This window comes from Tenrec ecaudatus, chromosome 12, assembly GCF_050624435.1.
Source record: "Tenrec ecaudatus isolate mTenEca1 chromosome 12, mTenEca1.hap1, whole genome shotgun sequence".
In the NCBI taxonomy this organism is placed as follows: domain Eukaryota; kingdom Metazoa; phylum Chordata; class Mammalia; order Afrosoricida; family Tenrecidae; genus Tenrec; species Tenrec ecaudatus.
Window position 1 is genome coordinate 19599388 of NC_134541.1, and position 23858 is coordinate 19623245.

The window sequence follows — 23858 nt, forward strand, 5'->3', positions numbered from 1 at the left end:
AAAAATAATATAACTACCACAACACACGTCCTTGGTTTCTTACAAGAAAATTCCAGAATGATGCACACCAGGGATCCCAGTTGTCGTCAGTGCCGTCATCTTCTAGAAACCCATGTTCAACAGAAGGACACACTGCCCGATCCTGTGCCTCCCTCACCAGTGTTCTTATGCTTGAGCCCGTGGTTGCAGCCATGGTGCCGGTCCATCTCACCAAGGGCCTTCCTCTTTGTCACCGCCCTTCTACTTTACCAAGCAGGGTGTTCTTCTCCAGGGACTGGTCTCTCGTGACCCCATGTTCAAAGTACATGAGACCAAGTCTTACCTTCCTGGCCTTGAGGAGCCTTCTGACTGAACTTCTAAGACAGATCTGTTTGTTCTTTTGGCAGTCCATGATACTTTCAATATTCTTTGCCAGCACCATAATTAAAATGCATCGCCTCTTCTTTTGTCTTCCTTATTCAGTGTCTAACTTTCCCATGCATATGAAGCCCTTGAAAGTATCAAGACTTCTGCTAGGAAGTCCTCAGTCCTTAGTCCACAGGAGAAACCCCTTCTTTTTCAGCACTTTAAAGAGGTCCTATGTAGCAGATTGACCAAGTCATTTGATCTCCTGACTGCTGCTTCCATGAGCTCTGATTGCATCCAAGCAGGACGAAATCCTTGACCACTCCAATCTTCCTCTGTGTAGCATGATGTTACCCTTTGACCCCATGGTGGGGATTCTGGTTCTCCTGACGTGGGGTTGTCGTCCAGACCGAAGGCTGTCATCCCTGAGCTTTGCCCGCGTATGGTTCAAGTCCTCCTCACTCTCAGCAACTATGGTTGTATCTCAGAGAGGGGGAAAATGGTTAAGCTCTGGGCTACTCACCGCACTGTGAGTGGTGTTGAGCCACCAGAGATGCTTCACAAGCCAGACCTGGGCCTCTCCTTCCCAAAGGTCACTCCCTGGAAATCCCTGTGGGGCAGTTTTGGGCACACATGAGGTCACCACCAATCTGGATCTAGGACTTCAGGTAACCAGATTTTAGTGTTGGTAACACATACCCTAGATTGTCGTGTATTCTTTCCAAAAATTGGGACTTTTAAAAAACGCCGCAGGATGCGGGAAAAATTGTTAAAAATCGGGACTGTCCCACCCAAAGTGGGACGTCTGGTCACCTTAATAGGTTGACATGCATGTGTGCCACTACGCAGGCACGTTGGGGGCCTAGCCATGTGCAGTGGCACCCTCAATGGGTGAACCTGCCAGAATGAAACCAAACCCTCGGCCAGCCAGTTGATTCCACCTGATCGCAACCTTGTAAAGAGAGAGTGGAAATGCCCATGTGGGTGCCCAAGAGTGTAAGGGAGTTCAATTCTTTATGGGAGCAGACAGCTCTTTCTCCTGATTAGCAACTGGTGGATTTGAACCACTGAACCACAGACGTTGCTGTGAGTGGCCCAGTGCTTAACCCTTGGCACCAGCAGGGCTCCTTCATGGGTTCATAGTGACGGTTAACTGCAAGCCCCAGCTACGGCGAGGTAGGCAGTGGTTCTCAGCTGGAGACAAGTTTGCCCCCACTGGGCGTTGGCAATATCAGGAGACATTTTTGGATGGTCGTATGTGGAGGCAAGTTCTTCTTGGCCTACCATGGGTAGACGATGCTGAGGCTGCTGTCAACCTGCACCTGCCCCCAAACAGGGACTTGCTCTGCCTCAAGAGTCAAGAGAGCTGAGCTTTGAAGCCAAGCTGGGAAGGACACAAACAAGGCTCAAACCTTGAAGAAGCTGGGAGAGGAGGAGAGTCCCAGCCTCTCGGTCCGCCTGCCTCCTGAGCTGAGACCTGCATCTCTCCTCTCCCCTGACCCTGTAGCCCAGTGGTTCTCAACCTGTGGGTCATGACCCCTGTGGGGATCGAACGACCCTTTCACAGGGGTCTCCTGATTCATCGCAGTAGCCAAATGACAGTGATGAAGTAGCAATGAAAATAATTTTATGGTGTGTGTGGGGGGGTCATCACCACATGAGGAGCTGTATGAAAGGGTCACAGCATTAGGAAGGTTGAGAACCACTGCCTAAGCCAGAGGCTAGGGGAGCCTGGTGATGCAATCTGTAACAGGCAGCTCCCTGGGAGTGAAGAAAGCAGAATGGGACAGAGTGTGGACAGGGCATACCCTTAGGGGACAGCATTTCTACAACCCTCCCACTCTGGTCAATCTTCCCTGGAGGGACACTAGCTGGTGAGGTCCCCTTGTAAGACTAGAGCCACAGCTCCAGGTGAGGTGAGACTCATGGACATGTGCAGGTGTTCAAGCCCCCTCTGCTCTTTTTTTGGGGGGCTTAGCTTCTTTGGATGCTCATTTCACATCTTCTTCCAGAATGGGGGCAGCCCAGGGGTGTGAACGCTTTCTCTGAGGCTGGAGGAGAGCTCGTGGGCATGCTCCTGAGAGAGAGCTCTGAGATGCTGCTGAAATGTGTCCTGTGGATTTTCAGACAGTTCAACAACTTCTCACCTCCCACCCTGCTTAGAAGGGAAAGTCAGAATGACAGAGCTCTGCAATGTTTCTCCAGCACAATGAACTTTAAAATGGAATTGCTGTGCAGAGCAATGACTGATGGTTCAGTAAACAGACTGAGTACAATTGCATTATGGTGATTTCAGCTTTGACGTTTATTTGCGTGGGAAATCGCAGCATCAGAGATGTTTGCAGGTCAGGCCGCACTCTCCTTCGAGAGTCCCATTTCTGCAAGTCAGGGGCTGCTCTGTCAGGCCATCCCCTCTGAACTTTGGACATCTTGACACTCTTTTCCTGGTCACATTCTAAACCAAATCCAACTGTCTTGGAGTTGAGTTGATTCCCGGCTGCGGAGGGCCCAGCTGCTACAGAACAGATCTGTTATCCACCAGTTTCTCAGAACCATGTCTCCAGGCCTTTCTTCTGAGGTGCTGCTCAAGAGGCTTTGAACCATCAGCTTTTGGGTAGCAGCTGAGTGCTCACTGTTTGCATGGCCCCAGAGACTCCTGTTCATTACACGCCGTTCCTCCCTGACGAATGGCCTCTCTCTTTTCCATCCCTGCTCGGCCTGCATGGACATCAGTGTTCCAGCTTGTAGTTCACCCCGGTTGGAGGGTTGTCTATATCATGATTTACCTCTATGGCTGTTAACATTTGAACTCTTCCCAGGAGTCTGTGCTGATCGCCCTCTTCCTGTATATTGCCTTTGCTTTCACCCACGTTAACCCGTTCCTGCCCTCTAGTTAGGAATTACCCCCCTTCCACCCTTGTTAGCCCTGGTGGCCAAGCAGTTACCAGTGGGACTGCTAACCGCAAGTTTCTCCGTCAGAGAAAAGCTAGAGTCTTGCAAACCCTTAGGGGCAGGTCCTCCTGGTCCTGTGGGGTCGCTCTGAGTCAGCATGGACTTGATGGCAGTGAGATTGTTTTTGTTTTGTCCTAAACATCAGGGTCTGTATCTAGTTTGCAAACCTTCGCTTTTATTATAGTGATCTCATACAGGGCTAATTGTCCTCTCTAGCATGGCATCCAGCTCCCCCACGCAATGAGGGGCTGCACAGATCCATAGTGATTCTTTAATGCAGTGTCGAATTCTTGTGTGTGTATATCTGTGTCCTCCTTTGTTTATCACGTCTGCCACTGATGTATACAGTTCATCTTTCCATCTTTTTGCTGTTGTGAGTAGTGCTATGGTGAACATATGTTTACTCATGTTGTGGCCGCTATTTTTCTAAGACATATACCAAATAGTAGGAAGGCTGGATCCTGTGGTATTTGTATTGCTGCTGCCAGCATGAGGGGGCCGGGCTGGTGGGTGCTTTTTCTAGGTCGGGATAAGAGATGGTGGGCATGCTGCCGGGAGAGAGCTCTGAGATGCTGCTGAAAATGTCTCATGTGGATTTTACTAAATCTCAATCTTCTTACCTCCCACTGACTTGGAAGAGAAAGTCAGAATTTTCCACTGTGGCTTTACCATGTGATAATCCCACAGGATTTTAGAAACTGGGACAACTAGATGGTGCCTGGCTATGCCTACCAAGGTCCTGGATAGAGTGGGAGAAAAAATGAGAACCAAAACTCATAGTCTTAAAGTGACTAGGCTCAGTGGTCAGATACAGACTAATGGGATGGTGGCCATTAGTCACCCTGCAGGTCTGGCAAGGAACTTACCCCCCTGGCTCTAATTTGAGTCACACAAGAGACAGGTCTATAAGGGGAACAGTCACACTAGGGAGGTATTCAAACCTCAGAGTAATCAACTCTGAAACCAAAAACCTAACATTTACCCAAGGACAACGTTTAAAAAGGGTCGCCCAAGGGCTTAAGTGGAGAGCAAATATTTTGAGATTGATGAGGGCAACGAATGTACAAATGTGCTTGACATAATGGATGGATGGATGGATGGATGGATTGTGATGATTTGTATGAACCCCCAATAAAATGATTTTTAAAATAATGAAAAAAGAAAACAAAACAGAAAAAGGGTCAGGAATGGGGGAATAAGTGGGATACGTGATGTTTCAACTTTAGGATTGCCATCCGTGACATGAAAGGGTGGAATGAATCCTTGGATGGGAACGAAAACCTTTGTTCAATGCGCAGCAGTGTTAACGGAAACCCTCCCCCCTCCCCCATGGACATACTTCTCCTCGGACACACATGGGGTTGCCATGAGGGTGAAAGAGGAATGGCCTCATGGCAGCAGAACCAAACCCAGAATATGTTGGAAATTGAGGAAATAAGATCATGGAGAAAGAGGGAAATGGGTGACATGGGGAACAGGAAGCATATTGGTGTTGTTCTCCAACCATGTACCAGCCCCTCAACCAGGGCCTCTTCTTCTCTTACCAGAATGAGACCTTGCCTCCAGCCACCCTCGCTGATGTGGATCTCTGGCCTCCAGGGTCACGAGCAGAAATGTGCTCAAAATCCAAACCAGAGTAGCTTGCAGATTTCTGGGTGCTAATACAACTCACCATCCCTGCCCACATAAAAGAACAGCCAGCGTGGCATTGAACCCACAGCCTTGCTTGAAAGACAGAATGCTGCATGCTTTAAATAGATTAATTCCCTATCTGATCAGCATCATAACCCATGATTCATAATGGCCACCAAGGACATCATGATGGCTCAGGAAAGGGCACACATGAAAATCCGGTCTTTGTCCTCAGTGTGGAGGTGCTTGTCCTCACGAGTTCACTGTCAAGGTCATGCAGACTGGATGTGGCTGTCCGATCTTGGTCAAGGTGCTCCTAATCCCTTCACATTGAGGACGCTGCTTTGAGTCTTGGGAGAGCTGAGTACTACGCTGACCCAAACCCCAATGATCCTCTGAATGGTCAGCTAGCTTTGCTCCATGAGTGTCATTTGTAGTTCAGTGGCAGGATTCTGGCTCTCTATGCGGGAGCCCTACGTTGACATCCCGGCCAGTGTACCTCCGATACTGCCATCCCCATTGTCATGGATGAATTGGGTTACTGTAATGCCGAACGGGGTTCAGCGAAGCTTCCAGAATAAGACAACAGAAAGGGCTGGTGAGCTCCTTCAAAATAAAAAATGCCAGTCAACACAAAGTCTGTGGGTCACAACCGTCTGCTTTGCAACTCATTATGGGGCTGTTGGCCCAAGCCCGGGCGTTGTTCCTTGCACATGGAGTCGGCGTGAGTCAGAGCTAAGTTTTGTACCTGACGCAAATGGCAATGAACCACATTTTAAATTTGTTCATGAGCAAGACTGAGCTGTAGGTGATTATAACATGTCAGAAGGCATCCTGAGAATAATTCCCATCCAATAATGACAAAGTTGTCGGTAAATCTAGAGAGTAAGGTAAGCTTGACATTAGAAGCAAAACCAACTGCATTGAAGAACTTTAGGGCATTACTCGTTGCCTGGCATGTGGGCTGCCTCCTCTGCGGCCTACCCAGTACTCGAAAATGGTTCCCTGCCCACCCCTGTGGCACCAGAGCCCGTTTCCCCCTTTCCACTGCTGTCAAGACGTAAAGTAGCAATTCTAACCATACTTCCATTAAATAGATGATGTCTCAACTGAAAAAAAGGTGCTGGCATGGAATGACTAAGTGTACTGTGTCTGTCTTGGGCCAGGTGTTGTGGCTCAGGAGAACAACTGTCCCCGGCACTGGCTTCTGCAGTCTATCGAGCTAGGGCAAACAAAGGCAGGGGAGACATTTCTAGTTCTTCTTGGCTTCTGCAACTCCAGCTGTTTGCCTTGTACAACTTGATTGCATGAACAGTTCTATGCGCCTGAAAGCTGCCACTCCACATGACCCGCTGATCAACCAGCCATGGGACTGACTGGGTAGACTGCCATCTGCACATCTGGTGACAGAAAAGGGGTGGTGACATTGGTTGTTTGGTCTGTGACAGCAGGGTTCTCTGGGGCTGGTTGCCCAAGAGCTTGGATGGCACACATTGGTGGATGGATGGGGGCTGGTTGCCCAAGAGCTGGGCTGGCACACATTGGCGGAGGGATAGGGGCTGGTTGCCCAAGAGCTAGGCTGGCACACATTGGCAGAGGGATGGAGCCTCTAGGTAATGCTAGGGCTCAGGCTGGGCAAGCTCCCATGATCCATTGGGCTGAGACTCTGGTTGCAGGGGTTCCCTGTGGAGAGCAAATGGAAGGGTGAGGTGGCCCTTCTGAATATTCAGAACGGAACAAGGATGAGCCATTCATGAGGATGTGTTTGGAGGATAGGGACCATCAGCTTGTTGCCCTTTATTTCCAGAGTCTGGCCTGATCATTGGTATGTAGTATGATTGTTCGTAGCATCAATGGACCCAAACACTGCCTGCTTCTGAGCAGTCTGCACAATCGCTGCTTTTGTTGGCGCCCATGATTGCAGCCACCACTCAGTCCCTTTCTTTGGGGGCTTCCAGTCTTTGTTGGCCTTCTGCTTTACCAAGCATGGCTCGTCCCTTCGGATGACATGTCCAAAGTACATGAAACAACATTGTTGCCGTCCTTGCTTCTAAGAAAGACTCAGTGATTTTTCCAAGACAGATCTGTTCCTTCTCCCTGCAGTTCATGATATCCATATTCTACACCAACACTGTAATTCAAAGGATTGATTCTTCTCCGGCCCTATTTACGGTCCATCTTTTGGAAACATGTAGGGCAATCGACAATACAATGGTTGAGTCAGGTATGCCTGAGACCTCCAAGGGACATCTTTTGTTTTGAGATAAAGCAATGGATGAGTGACCTCTGGACTAAACGTTAAAAATAAGACCCCAAAACTTTTCAACAGAGCATCTGAACTTCCAACTCTGATTTCCCTGTGGCTGCCACATTAGACTGTTATCCATGTTTCCAAGATTGTCCTATCTCCCACTTGGGAAAGTATAAGGGGGGGCATATTCCATCTTATTGCTACACCCTCAGGCATGTTTTTGATGTTGGCCTGGGATCCGGGGTAGACCACGAGCCGAGGGAAGGAAACCAAAACCCAGTTGCATCCAGCTGATTCAGACACACGGTGATCCCAGGTGTGCTTTGTGAACTTGGCCCTGATCTTTGGCCAGGACACAGAAAGGCCTTTCTTCTTAGACAACTCTGGGTATATTTGACCTGTCAACCTTTGGGCACTTCACCATTCATGCCACTCACGGGTCAGCTGAATGATGACACACTATGATACGTGGCTTTTATCCATGCACATTGACTCTGTCCTCTCCCTGGGAACCGGCCATTGTGTTTCCTGCTATCCAGTTAAAGATGAATTGATTAAGCAATCATGTTTATCTGGTTTCTTTAACTACAATGTACAATGAGTTTAGCAATCAAGGGCCGTAGCTCCACATCTTTACAGACACTGACATACAGAGCAGGGCACCATGCCATTCACATGAGCACGAGCCTCGGGTCTAAGCCTGGCTCCTCTGCACAAGAGCTGCGGTCACTTCTGAGCATTGCTTCCTGCTGTTCATCTTCAGTTTCCTCATCTAGAAAGTAAGAGTAACCAACCATCTCGCATGTGGGAATGAGGCTCAGGGTATCCAGGAGCTGCCGTTATTTTGTCATGTCATCCTGTCCCTGGATTCAGAAAGGCCAGGTTTACAAGAGCAACTACTTGATGGCTTTAAGAAAGTTGCTTTGCCCCAAGCCTGTTTTCTCATCTGTAAATGGAGGCAATGATAATTCCCATTCCACCTTGTCTCCTGGGCTCATGATATGACACACACACACACACACACACACCAAAAGTGAGGAGGAAGAGGAAGATCTTGGCTGCATGCTCCATCACACTTGCCTGTATTTGTAATAGAATTCCTTACAAGACGTGCCATAGGCACGTTGGAGCCTGGTTGCAGAAGGATCCTGCCTAGAGAGAGGGTGCTGAGCAGGAGGGAGAAATGTTGGTCCTGCCGGAGGGGAGACAGAACACAGCCAGTCGTGACTGAATAGGTAGTGGCATGACTTGGGAGAGATAGCCCTTCTTTTTCTGCCCCTTGGATTTATCATCTTATCTCCTTCTGGTCTTTGCTTTTATGCCATTTTCTTAGGAAGACTTTTTATATGAATCTCCTTTACTCTGGTGACAAAAAAGTGAGTGCCACTGGCCTTTTATTTATTTTATTTTTTAAAACAAACTTTTATTTTTCACTTGTATCTCCTATTTCATGGACCTGTTGTGGCTTTGATCTGTGGGTTTTTTTCATTGTAGAACACAGGATGTTCAGCTTTTATAGCAGAGACTGCACAACCACACACACACACACACACACACACACACGTGCGCGCCTCTTACCACTGCTGACAATCCATTGGCCAGAGCAAAGCACAGGACAGGTCTTACACTACAGGGCAGGGGACGATGCTCAGAGCGAAGCACAGGACAGGTCTTACACTTCAGGGCAGGGGATGATGCTCAGCTGGCAGGGAAGGACTGCAAGCCACTTGTCAGTGGCAGAGATGCACAAGTGCCAACGTGGAGAAGAGTGGATGGACTTGGAACAATAGCTCATCCTTATGAACACATCTTCCCCGATTGCACTGCATGCGTGCCGTTGCCTCCATCACCAGCACAGCCACCCTGGTTATGCGTTATTTTCCCCACTGCATGAATACTCCTCTATTATTAGTCAATATCATTTTCTTATTGCTCCATTCTTCATCTATCTACACTCAACTCTACAATGGCTGGTCCATGAGGGCCCTGGTTAATGTGTTTCTCCACGAGCGTGTCCTCATAGCCTGAAAGAGGGCCATGCAAATTTTGGTGGGATTAATTAACGAATTTGTTATGTGAAGATACCAATAGATGTGTACCAAAAGTCTCTGGAAGCATCGAATCATTTCTTGTAGACCCATCAACCTCTGTACCCACTCGATTGACATTGATCCCACGAGCTCTAGCAGCAGGGCTCAGTGTTGCTCTAAAAGCCACAGTGGAGAGTGGGTCTGTCAGTCAGCCATTGCCGTCAAGTTTGCTGCTAAGTACTCCTCTCTCTCAGGGATAAGCTACTAGGACTGGCAGTCCCCACTTCAAATAGCCTACTTGCCTGACTGTTTGCTTTCAAAATCAAATGTCCCATGGAATCTGTAGTTTTACTTGTTTGGTGTGGGGGGTGCAGATCCCTCTTTCAAGAAAGCCAAAGAATACTAATAAGCCTCCAGTTACCCTTACCTTTGGCCCACAACTCCCATTGCTTAATTCCCAGCAACCAACATGTCTTTAATTTTGTTCTTTTTATTCACAATTGAGCACAAATTTGACCAGCATAAGTCCAGTGAGCACCCAATCGAGGCTAAAAAGTTACCACTTTCAATGACGCTTAATGATTCCTGCCATCTCATCGAGTTTATAGACCTGCACTTTTTACCACAAGTGAGATGCCTCTATAATTTCATTTCAGTATTCTGTTCTCACAGACTAATAACGCCGCCAACAGGACAAAAGGAGTGTACAGGCCTCCTTCCAAACCTCTTTCCTGAGCATCCCCTAAGAGGCCGGCACACTAGGAGGGGGCTGGGACCCGACGAAGACTGGTGAGGGCACCTGCCTTCCACCATGGACTTTGAAAGTCCTTTGGGGAGATGGCTGCTCCCACATGAGTGAGAGAAGGTGTGACGCAGCCACCAGTGCACTGGGATGGCCAAGGTCCCCACCTTGGGGCAGCGCCTCATGTTTTTGTTTTCTAAACCTATTGATGTATGATGTTTGCATGTGAGGAATTTTCTCAGTAACATACGAGAATGAGGACTGGTCAGCTTTGACCAAACCGAATTTAGTGGCTGCCTGTGTGTAACAATGACGTTGAACATGGAAGACTAAAAGAACTGATCCATTTGCACTGTGGTGCTGGTGAGGAACAACGAAAGGACCCCGGGCTGCCAAAAGAACAAGCAGCTCAGTCTTGGAAGATATAAACGCAAAGATGGCAAGACCTGTTCTCGGGAGAGGCAGTCCCTGGGAAAGCACATCATGCTTGGGAAAGTGGAGGGGCAATGCAGAAGCGGAGACGCTTCACAAGATGGATGGAGACACGTGGCTGCCACAGTGGGCTCACACATAACAACTGGGAGAACCGTGTGGGGCCAGGCAGTGTTTCCTTCTGTCTTACATACGGTTGCAAACCTAACAACAATTATTAATTCTCTCCTTTCAACAGCTTTCTGACCTTAGTTAAGACACCTGTTTTTCCAGGATCTGTTCCTTTCCCCCTTCTGTGTCTCCTGGTGTCAGTCCCTATTCGCTCCCTCCTCCTTCGCTGGAAACCTTGGGACTCATACTCAATTTCTGCCCTCCCTTCATCCTGTAGCCATCCAACTACCAAGTCCAACTGTTCTACTGAGATGTGTCTCTTACATCTGGGGCTCTCTTTCACCTCACTGCCGCCGCCCAGTGGAAAGAATGCCACTCCGTCTGGAATACTGCAGGAGTCTTCCTGCTTCCGGTCTCAATGGAGGCCCAATGCTGCTTCATCCTAGACCTTGGCCTGGACCCTTGGGCCTCTACTTGCAATTCTTAAGGCTCAGGGAGAAAAGTCCGAGTGTGTGCGGGGGGGGGGGGGACAGAAAGAGGTGTGTCTGAAAGTCAGTGTGTGTTGGGGCGGTGGTGGTTGGGCGCTCGTGTGTCAGAGAGAACGTGAAGGGGGGTTGAGAGAAAGTGGAGGCATGGGAGAGAGAGAAACTCAGTGGGTACAGGAAGAGAGGACGGGAAAGGTGTGGAAGGGAGAGAGAAAGCAAGAGAGCGGCATGCGTGAGAGAGAGAGAGGGAAGAGGGAAAAGAGAAACCAGAGAGGAAGCACACAAGTTGCATGTGAGAAAGAGATGGAGGAGGAGGAGTCTGGAGAGAGGGGAGGACTGTGATGGATGGGGGAGATGTTGGGGAGAAAAGGGAACATGGAGGGGCCAGGGAGACATCACGGATATCACGTTGAGAAGAGAAAAGGCGCGGTGGAGAGTGAGTCAAAAGCAGCGCATGTGACAATAGATGAAACACATTGGCTTCATCGCTCCAGATCATGAGGGCCTGGAGTCCCCTTTCACCATTTGTAGTCGGTTAACGGATCTCCTCTGAAAGTTAATCTGGCCCCTTCTGGAGGCCGGTCCCTGGAGAAGGGCTTCCTGCTTGGTAATGTGGAGGGCAGCCCACCATGAACTGATGGCTGCAAAGTTGGGCTCAGACATAAGGACACTTGGGAGCTGGTGCAGGGCCGGGCATTGTGTCGTTCTGTCACTGATGATACCTGGCAACTATAGATTCCTCTCCTCTCCAAAGTGATGCCAGGCGGGTGTGCACTTGAAATGTGGTAGTCTGTTCGAAGTGACAGCTCAGGGCAAATGAAGCCCTTTTAATTTATTCCTTGGGGGTAGGGGTGGAAGTGGGGCACTATTTAGAAACCAATCAATTCCTGATACTTACCCGCTGTTGGGAACAAACTGTGTTCCTTATGCTGAAAGAAAACGGGGAGGGGTTACCTGCTTCCCAATCTAAGTTCAACCTGAGGCTCGTGGTTCTTAAGCAGGAAGGAGACTAGTTTCCGATTAAGACTCCCCCGCCCCTCCCATGAAGCCGATGCATGTTGTTGTTAGGAGCCATTGAGTTGGGTCCAATGCTCTCTGTGTGGGACAGAATGAAAAATGACACCTCTTTACACCCTCCAAACCTAGTTCTTACGTTTAAGCCCATGGTTGCAGCCACTGTGTCAAGGCCACCTTGTCTGAGGTCTTCCTCGTTTTCCTGTCCCTCTGCTGTCTGAAGCACAATGTCCTCATGCAGGGGCTGTCCAAAGTGCATGAGGCAGAGTCGCACGCTCCTTGCTTTATGTAGATAGAATTAATGGAATAAGTGAATCTAGACATTATTGTAAAATTATGCCCATGAATATCTTAATTTTCTCTACCATATCTTTCTGTTTGTTTTCTATCGCTACAAATTGAGACTTGAGCACATATACACTTCAAAGTGAAATTGCAACATAGCCACCAAAGAAACCCTGTAAACTTGACTAACAAATGTCTGAAGAAAATGCATTGCATTGACTTTTTGTGAATAATAATGCGGCTTTTCAGGTTATTTACTTTAGACTACTTTTTTTTAAAGAGCTGGATTAAGGGAAACAGGGTATACTCTTATGCATAGGAATTTGTGAACGTAGAACAACTTGAAACAATGTATCATTTGAAAAGGGCAGATTCAAGTCCATCTCCTGGCACTCCAGGAGGGAGACCTGCTGATCTATATCTGAAAGTACATGCCATCAAAAGCCATAAGAAACAGCGTTCTGCTGAGACAAATCTTGTACTGCCCTATGTCCGAGTTCATGGGACAGCATCGAAGTCTGTGCATGGGGGAGTTTCATAGAAGGGGCCTTGGTGGCATTGCGGTTAAGCACTCTGCTGCCAGCTGAAGGCTCTTCATCTCCACAACTCTGGAGAAAAAACGTGGCAATCTGCTCCCTGGACGACTACAACCTAGAAAGTACCGTCAGGGTGGCTCTGCTCTGCCCTTACTCACTGTGAGTGACACTCAACCCCAGGGAACACAATTCGTAGCAGAGCCTAACTCAAATCCTTGTCAAGTCATGAGTTCTCCCATTACCTGGCTTCTTGGACCGTGTCTAAGAACCTACTATGTGCCAATTGGACTCTGGGTCAAAAGAGAAGAGATTCGTTGTCCCTGTCACAGGGTGATGACATACTAGTGACAGACATTGAAGTGTCACTAGAGAATTCCTAAAGGACTCACACACACGGATCCCTGGGCATTCGCAGGAAATGTGGGCCACCTGCATTCTGTGGTGGGGATCTTAATTCTTACTCATCCAAAAAGTGACAGGCAGAGACAACGTACCGTTGACGTGTGTAATTGTTTAGTCCTTTCCCTCGGTTCCCTCTGAAACATGCCTTGCACCCCCCTCCTCTACACAGGCAGTTTGCTATCATACTTTACACCAATGACTATATTTCTGCAAACATTGGACATTCTATGGCTTTTGAAGACTGCACAGCCTCTTGCATGCTTCCTATAATCAGTGTCCTATAAAATGTATTATTTCAGGGACACAGTGTATGTGCAAACACCAACTTGTCCTGTTCCAATTTTAGATACAAATTTGTAAAACACATCAACCCCCACTCTCAACACTTCTATTTCTTCTTCTCCTTCTTCCTTTTTAACTGTCATGGAATCGACCCACTGTCTCATAAAGACATTTGCCATGGGAAAATATAGAAAACTTTGAAAAGTGTATTTAGCAATCCCATCACTCAGAGGTAATCCTGAAAGTAACTATTGTATTGCCTATATCTTTTCTTTTCTATAATATACACATTTTCATCCCAAAGTGACATTGCGGTGCCTGGAAGTCTTATTATACTGTGTTTTTAAATCTAAATATACATAAGCATACTTCTCCATATTATGGACTATTCTTCAACAGCAGTGTTTCCCAACGTGGTGAATAACTCCCCTGGATGGCACTAGAATGATCCAGGAGGGCTGCAAAAGCAGATACCTACACTTTAAACTGGATTATGAGCTAGAATAAAAGTCTTTACTTGCCAGGGGATTGTTGAGCAAAGTATTTTCTTTCCAAAAAGGGCATGGCAGGCCAAATAAGTTTGGGAACCTATGAAACAGAATAAGTATTATTTAGCATTCTAGTTTAGGGATATCCTATCATTTTAATATCTGCCATTTGGAATTTTCCTAAAGGCTCACCACTGTGCCTGTGTGTGATTAGGGGCATCTGTGTCTTACTCTGTGGCTTATTATCTAGGGGATGTCTTAAATGACTGAGTCCAAAGAATGGGGTCATGCCAAGATGGATTGATTGCTTCTTTGCCCTTGGCCGACAGCAAAGCAGAGGCCTGATTTAGAGTTGCATCTTCTTACTGCGATGCTGCATGCTTTTGATAGGCTTCCCTTAAGATTTTCTCTAAATGCAAAGGAGCACTTCCTGTCCCTTTCCCATTATAAAAAACGTGTCTGATTGCCTTTTACTGACTGACCTGGAGGAGCCTTTCACATACGAAATAGAAGTGCTGTTGTCAACATCCTCCCTACCTGGACTTTTCCTTTTATTGGTGTAGATGTAAAGAGGAAGTGATTTATTATTATTCATGAAGTCACTTATATTAACTATTCTAATATCATAAAGTAAGTATCTTTTTAATGCTCAGAATTTAGACAGAAATGGAAAGGCATGAAAACCAATATGAGCTCTGCAATTGTTTTAGATCAATATATATATATTTTCACATTACATAAACATGGTATGTTAACGCATATACAGTCTTGCACCTTTTTCCTCCTTATTGATCATTTTATTACAGAAACTCTTCCGCTATAATATATTTTTATCTGTATATGGTATCAATTCAGATTTACCAAAAAAAATTAATTAAATTTCACACCAAGAGTTTTTTTGGGGAAAAAAAAAGACATTCGGTCTGTTCTGGCTTCTGGTGACCTGTGCATGCCTCAGAGTGGAACTGTGCTTTCAATTGCTCTTTCTTCAGAAGTACATTCCCATGCTTTTGTTTCATGGCTATGTTTGCAAAAGTAGCTCACCTCTTGGTGGATTTGAAACCCTAGCTTTTAGGTTAGCAGCCAAGCACATTAACCAAGCGTACCCCTCAAGGACTCCTTCAGAACCATCAAACTTAAACTCCGGTCCACAAGTCGATCCCGACACATAGCGGTCTGATAGGACGGAGTAGAACTGCCATTGTGCATGTCCAACACTAACAAAATACTAATTTCATAATCACCACTGATGCTTTCAAGTTTCTGTGAAAAAAGGGGGGATCTACTATGCCTATTTTTGAGTAGGAAGAGTTGTTATTTAGGTATCTCACAGCTGTCTGGTCAATGTCAACTCACAGCAACTCTATAGGACAGGATAGAACTGCCTCTGTGAGTTCCTGAGACTGTCACTCTTTTCTTAGAATCATTTTATTAGAGGCTCATACAACTCATCATAATCCATACATATATCAATCGTGTAAAGCACATTTATACATTCATTGCACTCATCATTCTCAAAACATTTGCCCTCCACCTAAGCCCCTGACATCAGCTCCTTATTTTTCCCTCCCACCCTACTTCCCCCTCCCTCATGAATCCTTGACAATTTACAAATTATTTTGTCATATCTTGCACTGTCCGACGTCTACCTTCACCCACTTTTCTGTTGTCCGTCCCCCAGGGAGGAGGTCACATGTAGATTCTTGTAATCAGTTCCCCTTTCCAACACACCTTCCCTCTATCCTCCAAGTATCAGCACTCAAACCACTGCTCCTGAAGGGATCATCTGCCCTGGATTCCCCATGTTTCCAGTTCCTATCTGTACCAGTTTATATCCTCTGTTCTAGCCAAATTGGTAAGGTAGAATTGGGATCATGATAGTGGGAGGTAGGAAGCATTTAAGATCTAGAGGAAAGTTGTATGTTTCATCGTTGCTACCCTGCACCCTGACTGGCTTGTCTCCTGCCCACGACCCCTCTGTAAGGGGATGTCCAGTGCCTACAGATGGGCTTTCAGTCTCCACTCTGCACTCACCCTCATTTACAATATGATTTTTTTTGTTCTTTGATACCTGATCTCTTCGACACCTCGTGGTCACATAGACTGGTGTGCTTCTTCCATGTGGGCTTTGTTGCTTCTGAACTAGATGGCCGCTTGTTTACCTTCAAGCCTGTAAGACCCCATGTGCTACATCTTTTGATAGCTGGGCACCATCAGCTTTCTTCACCACATTTGCTTATGCACCCATTTGTCTTCAGCGATCATATCATGGAGGTGAGAACAAAATGATATGATTTCTTGTTCTTTGATGCCTGATAACTGGTTCCTTCAGCACCTCTTGATAACGCAGGTTGGTGTGCTTTGTCCATGTGGACTTTGTTGCTTTCCAGCTAGATGGCCGCCTGCTTACCTTCAAGCCTGAGACCCCAGACGCTATATCTTTTGATAGCCAGGTACCATCAGCTTTCTTCACCACATTTGCTTATGCACCTGCTATGTCTTCAGCACTTGTGTCTGGAAGGTGAGCATCATAGAATGCCAGTTTAATAGAACAAAGTATTCTTGCATTGAGGGGGTACTTGAATGCAGGCCCAATATCCATCTGCTACCTTAATTGTAAACCTATAAATATATGAACATAGATCTATTTCCCCATCCTCATAAATATATTTACATATGTACATGCCTTTATTGAGACCACTATAAATGCCCTTTGCCTCCTAGCTCTTTCCTCTATTTCCTTTGACTTTCCTCTTGTCCCACTATCATGCTCAGTTTTCATTAGGGTTTCAGTAATTCCTCTTGGTTAGATTGCCCTTGATCACGTTCTACCAGGCTTCCCACATCCTCCTCACCACGATTTGGATATCTTGTGGTTCCCTTGTCCCTAGGTTTGTTAACACCACTATCTTTCCTCCCATCTCTCCCTCTCCCATGCCCCCCTGGAACTGTCAGTCCCATTGTTTTTTCCTCCAGATTGTTAATCCAGCCTATCTTATTTAGACAGACCTGTGGAGATAACATGCACAAAAACAAGACAGAGCAAAACCAAGCAACAATATTCAACAAAACAAAACAACAAACACATGACAAAAAAACAAAACACAACAAGAAAGAACAGCTTGTAGTTAGTTCAAGGACTGTTTATTGACCTTTAGGAGTGTTTTCTAGTCCCATCTTTGGGGGCACCAAGCCCTGGCCCCAAAGTCCACCTTCGGCATTTTCTGGGGGACTCTCTGTTCTGTTCCCTTGCTGTTCTGTTGCATACCCTTAGTGTTTTACCTGGGTGTGGCGGGATCAGATCAGGCGCAATTCCCACACTGTGTCTTCAGTGTTGTCCCCTGTAGGGCTATGAGGTCAGTGAGGGACGTCATGTCTCATAGTGGGGCCGGCCATGTGGTCCTCTCTGTGGAGCGGCTGCTCTGAGCAGGAACATCGTCCTCAGAGGCCTGGTTGGCCAGGATGTGCTCCACTCTCTTTTCCTCCCCCTTCATTTGCTCCCATGTGCTCTGATCAGATATGTCCCTCTCCTGGAGCTGCAGATTCAGTGCCATCCTCTGAAATAAATTCTTCTGTGGGGAGGGGCAGGTGTCCATGTAGTTGGGATTGGGGTTGGCTCCTCAGATCTCTCCACCGGTTCCCTACTCCACGCCGGCATGTTGCAGTCACATCTTGGAGCACTGGATTGAAGAGACTGTCACTCTTTATAGGAACAGGAAGTACTCTCTTTCTCCCTTAGGGCTCCCGGTGGGTTGTGAACTGCTGACCTTGTAGTTAGCCACCCATTGTGCAGCCACTACTCTGGTTTCAACCAGAGGAGCCCACGGATAGGCAAACACTGTACAAAATGGACTCATTCTGTTGGTCTTTGTGAGCACTCAGTTTGAGGGAAGCTGAGTGTTATGAAGACAACACGCAGGCGGTGGGGCAGCGTGCCAGCTGCAGTTGTCTGGGGGAGTCATGGAAAGCTATCTGAGGAGGTCATTGTCATCTAAGCCCGAGCTTAGGAACTGATAATTAACCAGACCAAGGAAGGTGCAGGTGCACTCCTTTAGTAGCGAGAAGACTCTCAGATGGGTGAGGGGGGTGCACTGTGCCCCTGAGCACCTGCAGGCTCCTCATCAGTGAAGGAGAGGGGGAACAGTGTGAGGTCAGAGGTGCGGACACACGTCTGCTCCTAGGAGATGGGCTGTGGTGAGGAGTTTGGATTTTCTGCAAGTGCGGTGAGCGTCTCTGGATCATTCCATGCCAGAAAGGGCACCTGGTGTGTCTTTGTATTCCAAAGATCCTTCTGGTGGCTGCAGGAGCGGATGGGGGTGGAGATGACTAGGGCGGAGGGAAGCAGTACTGAGGCTGCAACAAGAGATCATGGTGAATGAGGAATGAACTGTGAGCACTGCAGGAGGCGAGAAAGGCTTGCAGGAGTGCTTCAGAAGGAGGAAAGCAGCAGCAGGGGTGCTGAAGCCTCTACCTTGAGGACTTCAGAAGCTCTGTGGTGGCCAGAGCTGAGCTGAGCTGAGCCTCCAGGACACTTTAGAGACCTGAGAAATAGGAGACCCCTGATGGATACACTGAGGAGGAACCTGGTTTAGTAGCAACAAAACTCGGAGCTGAAAGATCTGAGCTATAGACGTCAACTTGGGAGGAGGCCAACTCTTGGCAGGCTTCCTCTGTACCAGGCCCTTGTCTAGGACCTTTATACATAGGATCTGTCTAATACCTACCGTGAGGACAGACAACAGCATCACGACCACCCTCATGTGTTAGGTAGCTCACAAGAGGCTAAGGAACCGGCTGAAGCTAGTAGTATGTGATCAAGGGGAGGCCTGAACCCAGCTGGTCTGCCTTCTGCGTCATGGCATGAGACCACCAGGCTGTCCTGGCCCCTCTTGCCAGCACCGAGTCATTTAAAACCCACATGTTGGTGTGCACCACAAAGCCCAGCAGAGAGTGATACCGTGCTCATTTCTGGGCCCTCCCTCTGGAGATGAGTGGGGTCTTTGAACTGAGAATTTCGATAGCCACCCCTGTGATGCAGAAACAGCTGCTCAAGAACCTTGCATTGAGGACCACAGACGTAGGAGATGGGGCTATCCCCACTCTTGTCTACAGAGACATCCTGTTGAACTCTTATCTCTCCCCCTTCTGCTGAACCATAATTTCCTGGGGAGATGATTGGGAATTATAATTTTAATGTTGTCCACATTTTTCCTAGTTGGAGGCCAGTTTAGCAAGAAGTACCTAAGGCAAATTTGTTAGAACAGTTTCCTTCTCTGGCCACACTGTGGGGTCATCTTTAATAAATGCTGATGATGCTGTTGTACCCTCAGATGTGTAATGTCATGGGTCTGTGGGTAAAGTGTGGACACTGGGATTTTTTTAAGACCCCCTACCCCCAGAAATTCTACTAGCAGCCAGTGTTGAAAGCCACTGGTCGGGAGGAGACTGGCCACTCTTGAAGGTCAGTGTGTGTCAGGATCACCTGTGGATTTTTACAGATGCCAGTGATGGGGACCAACCTCAGCGTTCCTAGTTCAGGTTCAAGGTTGGGTCTGAGAAGTGTATTTCTAAAGTGTTCCCAGATGATGCTGTTGCTACTTGTCTGGGATAGAGCACAAATAAAACAAGGCCTAAAGAAGGCACAGAAGGTACACACTGGGCTGCTACCAGCAGTTCGAAACCCCCGGCCCCACCATGGCAGGAAGATGAGGCTTTCTACTGCTACACAGAGATAGTGTCTTGGAAATCCAAAGGGGCAGCTCTACCCTGTCCTATAGGGTGCCCGCGAGTTGGCATCTACTTGATGGCAGTTGAACGATGATCATGGCTAAGGAATGTCCAGAGTTAGATGTGATCCAGCCAGGGAAACCATGCTGACGGTCGTGGGCTTGGAAAGATGGCAGTTTCAGGAGAGAAGAGGCCAGCTGTGTAGAACATTGTGGGCTTAGCAGTTGAGGAACCAAGGCCCAGAGATCACCCCTTGGGTTGAGTAAGCGAGGCTACTCTACCACCTTAGTGAGTTACTTAGGATTTCTGAGCGGACTTGTAGGCAGGTCTGAGTCGGGGACCCAATGAGATGTGGCGAGGGAGTGGAAACCAGTGTAGGGAGCTGTTTGGGGAAGAGAGATTATTGGAGCCACCCCATCATGGAGGTTTTGTTGTTTTCAATTTTCCACTATACTCGTTCCGAGTGAACTGTGAGACACCAATCACTACAGACACACGTGCGCTTCCTCCAGACAAACACCTAGGCCTAGAGTGGCCAAGTCAAAAAATAGTCATGTTTTTGAGGCTTTCATGATAGATATCAAATGGAGTAAAGCAAGGTGGTCTCTAAAATAGACGGTTTATTTCTAGGCCCATCAACACTGCGTGTTCCTTTGTCTTTACATCCATACCAATCTCACCTGCCAAAAAGATTTTGTTATAATTTTCAACTTTTGGTTCTAAAAGTGGAGTTGTTTTTCATGTGTGCCGGCTACCAGTATTTCTGCTGTTTGTTGGGTGCACGTTCGACTCCCACGCGCATTTTTCTTGGCGGCAGTCATCGTTGTTCTTATTGATCCGTAGGAGCACTTTATGTATTAAGAGCATCGATCTCGGTGGGCTCTGTCTAGCACGTATTTTAGCATTTGGGCAGGGGGCTTTTGGAGGTTTTCACCATCATCAATAATGCAGGGCGGTGGGGGACCTCTTACATGGCTCTCTCTCTCTCTCTCTCAGGGTTCCATGGCTTTGCTTTCAGTGTTCTGTTGCAAACAGTATCGTGTTTGCAAACAAATTTCATAAACATTTACCCGGATCGTGGTGTCACTTGGTTTTTGTACTTCACTGAAATTTTTATTCCATCTGGCATCTATTTGAGGGCAAAATTGGGTATTTTTCATAGACTTAGGCAATTATGCCAAAACCGTTGCATAATCCAACAGGACTCTGCTGCCTTGAAATGCTGCGTTTGTCTCTATCACCAGTCGCCCATCCCAGGTAAGATAAAAGAAGAATTCGTCTCCCACCCATAGCTGACTTCTAGAGTGTTTGAAATTTCTCTGGGAACCAGGTTGAAAAGGATCATTTTAATGTTTGTTGTCCCTTCCTCCTCATCGAACCACCGATAAGGATGTTTCTGTGCTCTTGTTGGATTCCATATATTAATTCCGTCAGTAATTCCAATGGGCACAGAGAAGAAGTTGAAAGAGCAGTCTGGGGAACATCCCACCCTGGTCATGTCCAGCGTGTGATAAACATTTGAGACCAATTGTGTTTCCCAGGAATAAAGTGCTTCCAAAGAACAGAGTAGGATGAGAAGGAATCCAACAGGTGGAGAGCCTCCCTCCCCTCATCCTCAAAGACATGTGCATTGGCATCAGAGCTCGCCTAGAGAAGGCAAGGCAGGCTGAGTGGAGCAGGTCCCCATTTAACAAGTAAGGCAGGTAGCAGCTGTTCTCAGAGAGGTGGAGAAGCAGATCAGAAGTCACCCAGTCAGCAATGGCCAGATGTGAATCTGAACTCAGATATTCTGTGTCCAGATCCAACACTCTTTCCGTCTCAGATGCTGACAAGAGCACCTCAAGCCCAGGCTGTTCCACCAGATAAGCATCGACTAACACATTTGGCCCAGGAGGAAATGCATTTACTTGAACAAAAAAAGGGGGGAAAAGTCTCTGTTTAGCCATCCATTTCAAATTTTTATAGAAAATTGTGTAGGCAGCATCAATTATGCTTGGGCAAATTTAGACTAATTAATGGGTTGACTAAGATAATTATTGAAATTTGTCTGTGCATGAAAAGAGGAAAGATGAACCATTGAAAATGCTTTTTGTTTGTGCCTGATGAGTATTTCTAAAAGAATGAGCCCACAGGGAAGTGTACGGAGTGGGAGTGGCTCAGCTCTTTGCGGGGTCCGATGGTAGAGTAACCAGGCAGATGTTTTCATCAACACGTCAGGATAAGTGCCTAAAAAGTCTCCTATGCATAAATACATATGACATGTACCTTAGAGCTGGGACATGCAATTTATTGTGGGTCAGCACAGTGAAGATTACCCTTTATCTTGGACAAACAATCCTGAGAAGGGAAGCGTTATCCTCCCCCATTTCAGAGCAGGCAGCCAAAGCACCGAGAGGGTGAGCAGGTTACTATTTATGCAGCCAGTTGGGGAGAAATTCAGTCCAGACCCTATATGCCTCTTTGGAAGGTAATTTTCTTATTGGGGCCATTGTTAGAGAATGTCTTCAAAATCAAGTATTTGACATCATATACAGCAAAGTATTGAAAGAGGATTTCTTGATTATCTTTTACCTATAGAAGAGGAATCTCGGCTCCACATTGAAGCGATGCAAAAGTGGAATGTCCACCATCCTTGGAAGTGAGGCACCCTCTGAACCAGTCCAAGTTTGTGCCTAGTGTAGAGACAGCTTGGGTTAGTCAATAACGCTAGCAAGCTGTTGTGACCTTGGGAAGACGACTTGGCTTTTCAGACCACATTTCACATTTGGATTTAATTAATATGATCCTTGATGAAAAAGCCCTAACCAGAAGGATAATTTCATGGCACACATAAATTCCAAGTTAAAGGGTAGGATTTAACCTTCTCTTTCTTTCCCTCCCGGTCCCTCTCACAGCCTCATGCTTCTATTCTCTTTACCTTAATTTTCCAGACTCCCTTCAAAAAATGGGAAAGGTAGTTCTGGTAGACCAGTAGTCTTCCATGACAAACTCTTCCTGGTCTTGCCTAATTTACATACTTACCTCTGTGCCAAGGTAATGGCAACCTCCCAAGGTACCACAGAGCAGAAGGATGACACTTCCTTTGGCAAGAGTGTCCAAAAGCCCGAACAACAGTGATCCACCTTAGAATTGTCACTTCTTCATCTACAAAAAGCTTACTCAATAAACCGATAGTGCAGGGAACAAGAGAAGGCTAATGCTCGGCACCTGGTCAACAAACAGCTGTAATTTTTCAATTGAGGACCAGTCCATAGTCTTCCCAGAATGACAAACTTGCTAGAATTTGAAGCCATATTCTATCTTTGTGTAGGTGCTCTGCCACAAACTTAATCATTTAATGGATTATTGAGAAAGAGGGCCTGGAAACAGAATCTTCTGACCTAGCACCGCAGTGTCCACAGTGGTGCTGAGATGTCCTGAAGAGGCAATTGGATCCTTACTCAATGTTGGCAATTGTCACAACCTCAAGGAGAACCCTGTCCTGTGTCTGGCAGCTAGGGTAAAGGACTGTTACTCACGGGCATGTCATTACACAATGTTCTAGGCAGACTAATACGTTGGGTGCCCCTTCCCATGGATAGGTTTACAGTATTTGTTCGATATTCATTTAATGGAAGTAAAATGAAACTGACCTTTCTATTGGCCTCAAGTGCAGAAAGTTAACTATATGCTCAGTTTATGGTACCTAATCAGTCTGTGATTCATTTTGTTACTCCCATATCTTCTTCATCCCCTCCCATATTTCTTACTCCATCCCACCCAAACCCAAACCACTCCCCTCAAGTCGATTCTGACTCTGAGCGACCCTTGAGGGGCTTTCCAGACACATCAGTCTTTACAGAAGGAGAGTCTCCTTTTCTTACCTGAGAGCCTTGGGTGGGTTTGAGGAGATGTCTTTGGTTAGCAGCCCAGCACCTCATCCATCAACTGCCCCGTTAGGATGTCTGATTTTCATTCTTTTGTTTGTATTCTTCAACAACACACTTTGTTTTATGGCTTTTTAATGTACAGAGACGAATCATTTAAAATTCATTTTGTTTCACTCGATTTTGTAAGTTCCATCTTGGTTAGTTAGGGTGCATTTCGCCCGTTACTTCTAAATCTTGTGCTGCCTGGCCTACTTTGATTGCCCATTTCCCCTAAG

The 23858-nt window shown here is 46.8% G+C and overlaps 1 protein-coding gene across 1 annotated transcript in view; it reads left to right on the forward strand.

The window, feature by feature from the left end:
* PTPRT (protein tyrosine phosphatase receptor type T) overlaps window positions 1-23858 on the forward strand; it is an 890723-nt gene that overhangs the window by 367245 nt on the left and 499620 nt on the right. The gene's annotated exons all lie outside the window — the stretch shown is intronic.